Source organism: Lepisma saccharinum, chromosome 22, assembly GCF_977018435.1.
Source record: "Lepisma saccharinum chromosome 22, izLepSacc3.1, whole genome shotgun sequence".
NCBI classification, from domain to species: domain Eukaryota; kingdom Metazoa; phylum Arthropoda; class Insecta; order Zygentoma; family Lepismatidae; genus Lepisma; species Lepisma saccharinum.
Genome location: NC_139250.1, coordinates 33,775,644 through 33,786,036, shown reverse-complemented (window position 1 = coordinate 33,786,036; position 10,393 = coordinate 33,775,644). Strand labels below are relative to the sequence as shown.

The window sequence follows — 10,393 nt, the reverse complement described above, 5'->3', positions numbered from 1 at the left end:
GACAGAATCGAATTATCAGATGACCATGATTCTGCAAAATGTTTTACTTCCTGCCAGCCTCTCATCAATTGGTAAAGGGGATGGATAGTGACTGGAGCATGATGCTGATAACATCACTCAAATCCAATCTTCTTCATGACATGGTGTTACAAACCAGGGAGAGTTTTATTATAGCATGTAAAACACTATTTTATACAAATTTGATGTTATTTTAGAATTTAGTGATTTAGTTGTCAATATTTCATTTTCATTTGAGTTTCTTTTTTTTTAGCTCTATCTGTTAATTGATATTAATGAATTAATATCCAGTACTTTTATGCAGTTTTTCTCCCCTTATATTAATTGCTACAATTAAGATATGTGGTCAATTCATGAGAGGTAAAATAAATACATTTAGATATCTTGCCTAAACCTAGTTTTCTAAGTAAAATCCTGTGAATTGTATTTTCAGGAAATGATTTACAAGCTAATATTGTAATAATTTTTGAAGGGGCTTAACCCCAATAACCCCCCCTCAAATATGCCATCCATGAATACATGCAATATAACCACAATATAAAATACCATTGCAGTAATGTAACTGACATATTATGCAACCTAATGGAAATGTCTCTGTAATGTCGGTAATGTTACATTTACATGTTTCTGTAACATTATCAATGTTGTGTTATGTTCGCGGACATTTCCACATTACTGAAACTTACCCGAAACATTTTTGTAATGTTCTGCAACATTGCCGCAATGTTACAATGTTTCACGACTTATGTGTTGCTAACGTATCTGAAACCATGTTGTGCTGTATGGGAAGTGATGTGCACCGTGTTTTGGGACAGGAAGGACATTTTGCTCATTGACTTCCTCCCCAGAGGTGAAACGGTGAACGCTGACCATTACTGCGAAACACTAAGGAAATTGCGACGTGCCTATAAAAACAAGAGGCGTAGCATGCTTACTGCAGGTGTTGTGCTCCTCCATGACAATGCTCGTCCACATACGGCTCGGCGCACAGCAGCTGTTTTGACGGAATTTGGCTGGGAGTTGTTTGATCATCCACCTTACAGTCCTGATCTGGCTCCCAGCGATTTGCACGTTTTCTTGCACCTCAAGAAATTCCTGTCCTCCGGTGAGCGTTTTGGCAACGACGAAGAGCTGCAGACGTCTGTCACACGCTGGTTCCATTCACAGGCGGCAGAGTTCAACGACAGTGGGATCCAAAAGTTGATACCACGATACGACAAGTGTCTCAATTATGGTGGTTGCTATGTTGAAAAATAGCTGAACCTTTGCTGTACCTGTTGCCAATAAATTGTTTCCTGAAACTGTGTTGTTTTTTTTAAAAAAAATGGGGAAACATACTTTCTGGATGCGCCTCGTATAACCGGAAAATATACTCCAAGGCTGATATGCGACACACATTTGTACATTAACGAAGTAACTTGCATTACACTAATCTTAGATCTTGCTCTCCTTGACAGAAATGTACTACAAAGAAATAATGTAACATCCATTGGTTTATATTGAGTACAAGGGTACAAAATTATTCACAATGTACTGTATTTGTGAAAAACCAAAATTGAAGAAAGTTGCAAAAATTTCAATGATGGGTGTAATATTCACTCATAAAATATTTACCATCTTGCACACAATGCTATGTAACTCGAATTGAAGATGTAAGTGAATTTCAATTCCAATAGGGTGAAAGTTAGTACGCGATCTTCGAAATGCACATTTCCGACAACGTTTTTCACAATAATGTGAACATACAAATCACAATCAACATCGGTTTGTGTTAAATAAATGAATTTGTTAGTAATTATATATCCGACTTACATAAAATGTACATAACAAATCAGTTAGGCGCACTACGTACTTCGCACTAGTTGAACACATTTTCAAGATATTGATGACTTTTCTTGTGGTACTGTCGGTTAGGTTACGTTTTAGATTTTGAACTTCTTTATTTAGTTAAAGCAGGTTGATAGAGGTTGTTTGTAATCTTTAATTTATTTGCTTCATTATGCGGACGTGTATTTCTCCTTTGTAAACGATCGAATATGTTTTCCAACAACGAAACATTGCTAGCAGTTTCTGTACCTACGTCTATTTTTCTTTTTTTCGGCGACATAGTATTTAGCTTATTTAAGGAACGTTTCCTTATTTCACACCTTTCGTAGCGTACATCTCCACAGTCTTTATCAGCACATCCTAAAAATGATTCATGTTTTGAAGAGGAAGGTTCAGGAGAATTTGCTACACCACATTCTCTATTATTTTGCACTGAAGTAAAATGGTGTAATTTTAGTGATGACACTGCAGTTGGCTTCAGTACTTTCTTTGTTGCCAAACACAGAAGTTCTGCTCTTAGATCTTGCACATAGTCTTCTTTACAAAAATGGGCACTGCACACTCTCACATTTTTAATATTAATATTATGTTCTCGATCACAAGCATGAATCCACTGTTTACTTACACGAATTATCAGCTGGAAATCTATGATATTTTATATCACTTCCTTTACTTTTTTGGTTATAATTCTCACAGCTGGTTACTGCACAATTAGGCATGATTATAGGTGGAATGAACAAAACAATCTCATTTCAAGAGAAATAATACAATAAAAATATATCGAATGCGACAAAACCAATAACCTGCTTGTTCCGATTTGTGCGACGTGTTAGTAGCTAAATGTACCCGCACCAAACTTACTGCACACAGCAACGAGCACCGTCAAACCCGATCCTCCCAGATGACGTAATGCATACGTACTTCACATAGCAACGAGCACCCCTGATGAAGAACGTAGTTTCGTTGTAATGTAAAGTGTTATGTTGTTTTGTGAGTTTCTTAATAAATTCAGTTTATCTTGTACTATATGTGTTTTCCATCGCACAACAACTACCAAAAAAAATAGAGATCAGAAATAAAAATGCGAGTGGGCATTTACGACACGTAAACGGATAAACCACGTGGCTGTACATTTTGTAGCGTATAATATTTTAAATAATTTCGATCAAACAAACTACTTGTGCGATCAGCTCCAAAAGACGCGTGCCAATTAAAGAAAAACAAATACTGTCGGTATTATTTTTGGCATATTAATTTACTACCGGTATTCCATACCGGCTCATACTGGCCCACGTCGATCACTGAGAAAACGTAAGAGAGAAACGTATACAAACGAACAATAGTTATGACGTCACATTTGATACTCGACATTACCGTAGAAGCATACTCAGTATAAATACCCTAACTGACTAATAAAACAACCCCTATGTCTTAAACCAGCTACACAAAATATAAGTATGTTCGTCAGTGTTTGACATTCCAACCCGCAGTCTTTACGAACTGCTCCGAGGTAGTGGCTACGGCATACAACCCTTGTTGGCTTCACAAATGGCAGTTGAGAAATAGCCTCCAGTGTCTTTAGAACTGGCGCGTGTACTGGCATCAGTTTTTCCTTGAAGGAAATTTTCCACTAGGAAAGAATGGACGGATCTAAATCCTTGAGCATAAAATGTGGAAATTGAAACTCAGTGACTATTCCATCATGGCAGACAAATGCTGATCCATTTTCTGCCTCTCGGATCATCTTTAACACGGCATCTGCTACAAGCGCTGGGCTGAAAGAAAACCAACACATTTGAAAAAATATATACAATATATACTGAATCACCCTGTACGTATGCATACAGGGTGATCCAGTAAAAGCGTGCAACAATGAAACAGGAAGTAGGTGATGCACCACTGAACAATTTGAGATATAGAACCCAGGGTCGGAGGAAACATCGTAACGAGATATGCGCTGAAACATGCCGAGTTCCAGCATATACTGTCGTCCATAAGAATGACAAATAAGTGACATGCATGAACACTGCTGATGTACAATGAGTAGCGACATTTATTGCCATAGATGTAGGCTTCTGAGTTGCATGTTTGACGTTTGGAAACTAGTTTCAAGGCCTTGACAAACAATTATGCACGTCACAACAGTTGTTCAAAATGACGACGACCAATCAGAATGCAAGCATGACCCTTTAAAATACCCTTGGCTTGTTACGAATTATCACAAGCGGCAAGAATCCTGGCAACGAATTCCATATTACTGTCCATTGGAGTCTCATAAACAAGTTATTTGAGATATCTCAAAACGGAAAATCGAGTTGATTCAGGTCGTGTGACCTCTCAGGCCAGGGGATTAAAACCTCTCCATCCAATCCAGCGAACAGAAAATCTAACATCCGGATGGTTCCGGACAGTGAGCATGTTTCTCGGCATGCTGGTTTCTAAGACCCTAGGCTCTTATCGCACTATTTCGTATGTAATTTTTACACCCTTTCACTGAGCACACAGGAAATGTCAGTATTAGGATCTGTAATCCCGGGATCCCGCTTCCTTTCCATAGACAGCGACCTGTTTTCCCTATGTAAGCTCGCCCAGTTGACATTGTGCATTATATTTAGTTTCTGACAGCTTTTATGTGATTTTCTGGTTTGGCTAGTGGTGGCATGTTTCTTAGCTACATTCTTCCTCTTGGTGTTCCTTACTACTATCTTCAATAATGTGCATAAAATCGTACTCCCATTTTTCCTTCCTGGATATTAGATATAATTCACATTATCGAAAAAGCAGAAGTGGTTCAAAATTCCAACTTAGGACATCATTTAACAATACACGCTAAAACTCCACTGATTACTACTACTACTACAGTACTACGGTAGTAACCTTACCAATACACAACAACAGCAACTGCGTACAAGGACTGTCTCAAAGGGCACAATATGCATACTATATCTGGTACTTTAGTATTATACGTACTACCTCATTTCAGACCGTCTGTTTTCTGGGAAAGCAAAAGAAACCTAACCTAACCTAACCTAACCGAATGACTCATGTTTGCGAAAATAAATGAGGTAGTCCGTATAATACTAAAGTACCCCATATCTCCACGGGTTGTCCAAAAAGCAGAATTGGTTCAAAATTCCAACTTAGGACATCATTCAACAGTAAGAAGACGCTAAGAAACATACTACCACTCGCCAAACCATAAAACCACATAAAAGCTACCAGAAACTGTAAATAAAACGCACAATGTGAATATGGGGGAACTTTCATAGGAAAATCAGGTTGCTGTATATGGAATAGCATAAATTAACACAAGCAGCACACGCACACATGCGTGGAATAAATCAAATCAAATTCAGTGGAACAACATAACAGTACTACACAAAAAACATTGAAAATTCAGGAATTATTTTATAAGTGGCCTTCGTAGTAGGAACCCAACCCATTGTAGAATTCAAGCAAACACAATTCTTTCTCCTCAAAAACTAGAACTAGTAGCATATTTTGAGCAAAACGTAGAGCAGTGTTCAAATGTTTCTTGGAGTAGTTGATTGGAGCACCTAAAATCACAGAGGCAAGAAGAAATTTGTTCACCTGAAGGCGAGAGAAGAGTGTTAGAATATGTATAGTTAAGAAAGCAGTAGACAATGTTTAATCTCTAATTAACATTGCATGCTTTCCTACAATTTATTTTGTACTTTTCTAAAAAGGGAAGAAGGTACAATGTTGTATTTTTAATAAGAATATTATTGCATATTGAGTAATGCCAAGACTGTCAACCCTTTGGAGAACTTAATTTTCCTTTTATTGAATTACGGTCCCCTTACATCTGTTACACATTGTCGCTTTCGACACACATCAATTTTATTTTGCAACCGCCTGGAGTTTTAAAATAGAAGAAGGAAAGAGGATGGGTAAATAAATGATTTGTGAGCAAAAGATCTTGATTCCAATCCATGCAGTCCGTAGTCCAGAAATCTAGGAATTAGAGTCATTAGTCCCGAAATCTCAGAATTACTGAATATATCTATACCAGATTGCATTCCCCACTTAGTAAGTATGTAAACCAATTATACCGTTGACATTTCAGATTAGGTAAATAGCTCTGACCGGAGTCACCGTCAGGGAGCAGTCACTACAGTTCGAGAGTCGGCAAGCCTTAGGAATAGAGAAGAAAGTAGTGCATGAGTAAAAATGAGTAGAACATCTCAGAGATATTCTCATTACACACAATAAGAAAGTTTTGTACATACTGGAACCTACAGAAAGACATTGGAAATCCATTCATACTTTTCCTATTTTGTGAGACATTTGCACTGAAGTCCATAGACTGACAACTGAGTGTGTGTGTGTCTCTAGGTAACATCAACATGAGCAAAAGATCTTGATTCCAATCCATGCAGTCCGTAGTCCAGAAATCTAGGAATTAGAGTCATTAGTCCCGAAATCTCAGAATTACTGAATATATCTATACCAGATTGCATTCCCCACTTAGTAAGTATGTAAACCAATTATACCGTTGACATTTCAGATTAGGTAAATAGCTCTGACCGGAGTCACCGTCAGGGAGCAGTCACTACAGTTCGAGAGTCGGCAAGCCTTAGGAATAGAGAAGAAAGTAGTGCATGAGTAAAAATGAGTAGAACATCTCAGAGATATTCTCATTACACACAATAAGAAAGTTTTGTACATACTGGAACCTACAGAAAGACATTGGAAATCCATTCATACTTTTCCTATTTTGTGAGACATTTGCACTGAAGTCCATAGACTGACAACTGAGTGTGTGTGTGTCTCTAGGTAACATCAAGCCTCAGATAAACGTTAGTGCTCTCACTTACCTCTGTCCAAAACCGCGGAACTTCAACATACTCCTAATCGACATCTTGGAAATGATTCTAGCCATATTTCTGACTTTAATTATGTTGGTTGCAGTTTGTGCTGGACACAGGGCGACCACACGAACTCTTGTTCTATCAAAATAACTTTCCGTCTGCAATGGGAGAACAAATGAAAACAGGTTGGCATTTTGCATAAAGATTCTACATACGAGGTTTGTTCAAAAAGTATCCGACTTTTATTAATAAAAAAGATGTATTCAGATACCACAATCTTACAATAATCTTCTTCAAAGTAGTCCACTTGGGCTGCCAAACACTCCTCCCAGCGGTTATCCCACTGTTGGAAGCAGCACTGGAACGCCTCTTTTGGGATTGTGCGCAGCTGGTCCGTCGCATTTTGAATGATGTCTTCTCTGGACTGAAATCTGGTTCCTTTCAGGGGCATTTTCAGCTTGGGGAAAAGCCAGAATTCACACGGAGCCATGTCGGGAGAGTATGGAGCCTGGTGAAGCACAGGTGTGCTGTGTTTGGCCAGGAAAGTCTGTATCTCCAAGCGGAGTTTCTATTGCTTGATCGTTAGCAGCTTCGGCACCACCTTCGCTGAGATTCTCCCGAGGCCCAAATCATTAGTCAAAATGGAATGAACGGATCCAATGCTGATGCCCACCTCGTTCGAAAGTTCTATGATCGTGATTCGACGATCCTGCATCACCAGAGTGTTCACTTGGTCAATGACGATCTCATTTCTGGATGTTGAGGGTTTAACAGAACGTGCTTCACTCTCCACTGACGTGCGGCCATCTTAGATGCGGTTGTACCACTCCTTTATCTGTGTGGTGCCCACTGCTTCGTCCCCGAAGGTCTGTCGAATCTTGCGGATGGTTTCCACTTGGGATTCTCCAAGTTTGACACAAAATGTAATGCAGTAGCGTTGTTCAAGTTTTTCAGTCATTTTGTCAAAAACGAAATTCCGACGCCAATCACTTACACCATCTAACTGCTTCGACAGGCTCGAAAAAACAAACATAAATGTGCATTAGGATCACCTACGTATGTGCATCAAACTACGCCTCCCTAACTACATTTGTTTACGCCAAACAAATTAACGTCGGATACTTTTTGAACAAACCTCGTATAAATAATGCATAGCTATAACTTAATTACGGACTACTTAATTAACACAGTCCTACACTTGGATTTAAATGTAGATAAGCTAAAATATTTGGAGAGCATTACATAATGCACGTTGCTATAGTTTACATACAAGGGGAGGCCACAAAGTTATTACCCTCACCATGATGTATGTGTGCTAGGCCACGGAAATATTACACAATTGTAGGCTGGTATCTCAATAACAATAACGCCAATTTTTATCATTACGCGTTCTGTTGAACTGGAGTTAGAGCAACGAGAGTAGGAGACGGAAGCATGTTGAACAAAATTGAGTATCGAGCTGCGATTAGGTTCCCGTATCTGCAAGAAAAATCTGGACATAGAAAGTATGATAGCTGTGTATAGTAGAGTAAATGGTACCTTCTAGGGGGGGAGGGGTGTCATGACATTCCCGAGCTAGTATTATTGATGTGACATTCTTAACAGGCCAATGCCTCGATGTTCACACACAGCTGTAAGTGCATCAATCTCTACACACACGCACACACTCAGGAATGTTTGGAATGCAAAGAATTTTCGTAACAAGACTACTAATAGGAAATTTCCTTTAGCCAACCAATCAGCACAAGTCACATGACATTCCCGAGCCAGTATTATTGATGTGACATTCCTAACAGGTCAATGCTCACACGCGCCCGTAAGTGCATCAATCTCTACACACACGCGCACACACTCAGGAATGTTTGGAATGCAAAGAATTCTCGTGGCAAAACTATTGATTTGTCTGAGTAAAAACTAGGTTACATGAGAATTCTTTCCAACATTCCCGTAATATTTAATTCGCTTAGAAAAATCTACAATAGAAGAAGGATTTTGAAATTCAACCCTATTCAAAACAAATAAATAACATTTTTTAAAAAAAATAGTTATTTATTTACACTTAGAATTTTTAAACAAGTGAAATTTTAAAAAATAAGAGGAAATTATTTAAATCTTACGATTTTACTCTATAAAAATTGAATGTTGAACTCTTGCGTGAAACAAATTTTCACTTTCTTACACTTAGAAAAACAGCTAAATTTTGATTTTTGATGAAATTACACTTGAAGAGATCACTTTAAAATGGTTAGATTTTGGGGGGTGGCCTAGAAGGTACCAAAAATGTTATAAAAACTTTCCTCGATTTTACATTTTGACGCATTTTAAATTATTTCGGCTTGGTCCCCTGAAAAACGTAAAATAGAGGTTTCACTGTAAGTCGTATCTATTAGAGACCATTAAGACAGACAACTTTTCTAAATCAATTTTTCTCTTTGACACCTCGTTTCGACTCTACGAGTCCTCGAAAAGAGAAATGTTTTCCTGAACATACGTAGTGCAGCCTCACAATTGTCACTAATGAATAAACTTTAAATTACCATAAACCAAATACATGAATTACCTAAGGGTCCAGGCATTCGCTTGGTACATTCCAAGAGGTCGTATAGGAAAGTAAATTTAGTTTAGGTTCATATTTCAGATATCCAAGTCACAAACGAAGGCGATAGTCTCGGACAATAAGGCCCGTTTTAAACGAAAGCATTTTTCTTAACATTTATGCCATGACCTTAATGCCATCGTGTAAAGTGTCATTTCAGATGTCATGGTATATTTCATTGCATTTCTCAAGGATAGAATTGGTCTTATTTCCGTAGCAGTTTTCGTAGTGTAACCAATAAGAAGCGAGTTCTAGGTCACGAGTGCAGATGTAATGGCGGCCGCGTGAGATGTAAACAACGCATCACTTCACATTTTTGAAAGCCGATAACTATTCAACCGAGTGGAATAACGTTTCATATAAAAAGGTTTTAGGTACAAAGCAATGGCACTTCTTAAATACATACCTTATAGAGTATGCAGTGAATGTATGGAAGAATACAATGTATTTTAGTTTTTCAATTGTAAACAGGTAAACACTGTTCACTCACAATACATGGTGTAACTCGACTAATACAATGTAATCGAAATGTTACATTAAATACTTCCGTGTAAAGTACTGCCTGCAATAAGATTTTTGGAAGCATTTACATAGCATTTATGCTAGCAAAAATGTTAACAGAAATGCTACCGTATAAAGCGGGTCCAAGTTTCTGTCTCGTCTCGTTATCATCCCTTTCTGAATATAGACACATTTTTGTGTTTGCACATGTTTGTAGCAAATCATGAAATCCCTCAAATCAAGGTATTACTCATGCACCAAGTCTAACATTAAGTAAATACTCACTCCAAATGATCTGGTAAGGCCGATAACAGCGTGTTTTGTGACTGTGTAGAGTGGAATTAGGGGGAACGGCATGAACGCAGCCACGGAAGCTGTGTTGACGATCACACCTCCTGTTCCTAGAGAGTCCTTCCCCAGGTACTTGAGTCCCAGCAACACTCCATTCGTTGTTCCTTTCTACGGAGGCAAATAACAAAAATCACAGTTTTCGAAACAAGTACATAATTATAAATAATAATTGACTGGTGAATCTACTGTCGGAAGCACGAAATGAGGCGTTTGGCTGGATTGGCGGTGTTGCCACATCTGCACAGTTGCAAACGTCGAAATACTGGAT

General features: G+C 38.3%; 1 long non-coding RNA gene across 1 annotated transcript; it reads right to left on the bottom strand.

Moving 5' to 3' along the window:
* Nucleotides 1-3,381: 3,381 nt before the first annotated feature.
* On the bottom strand, nucleotides 3,382-10,107 carry LOC146004636 (uncharacterized). Its single transcript, XR_014443952.1, has 3 exons — nucleotides 10,060-10,107; nucleotides 6,684-6,835; nucleotides 3,382-3,620 (listed from the first exon to the last, which is right to left on the bottom strand). It is a non-coding gene; the product is annotated as an uncharacterized LOC146004636 (long non-coding RNA).
* Between the last annotated feature and the right edge of the window lie 286 nt (nucleotides 10,108-10,393).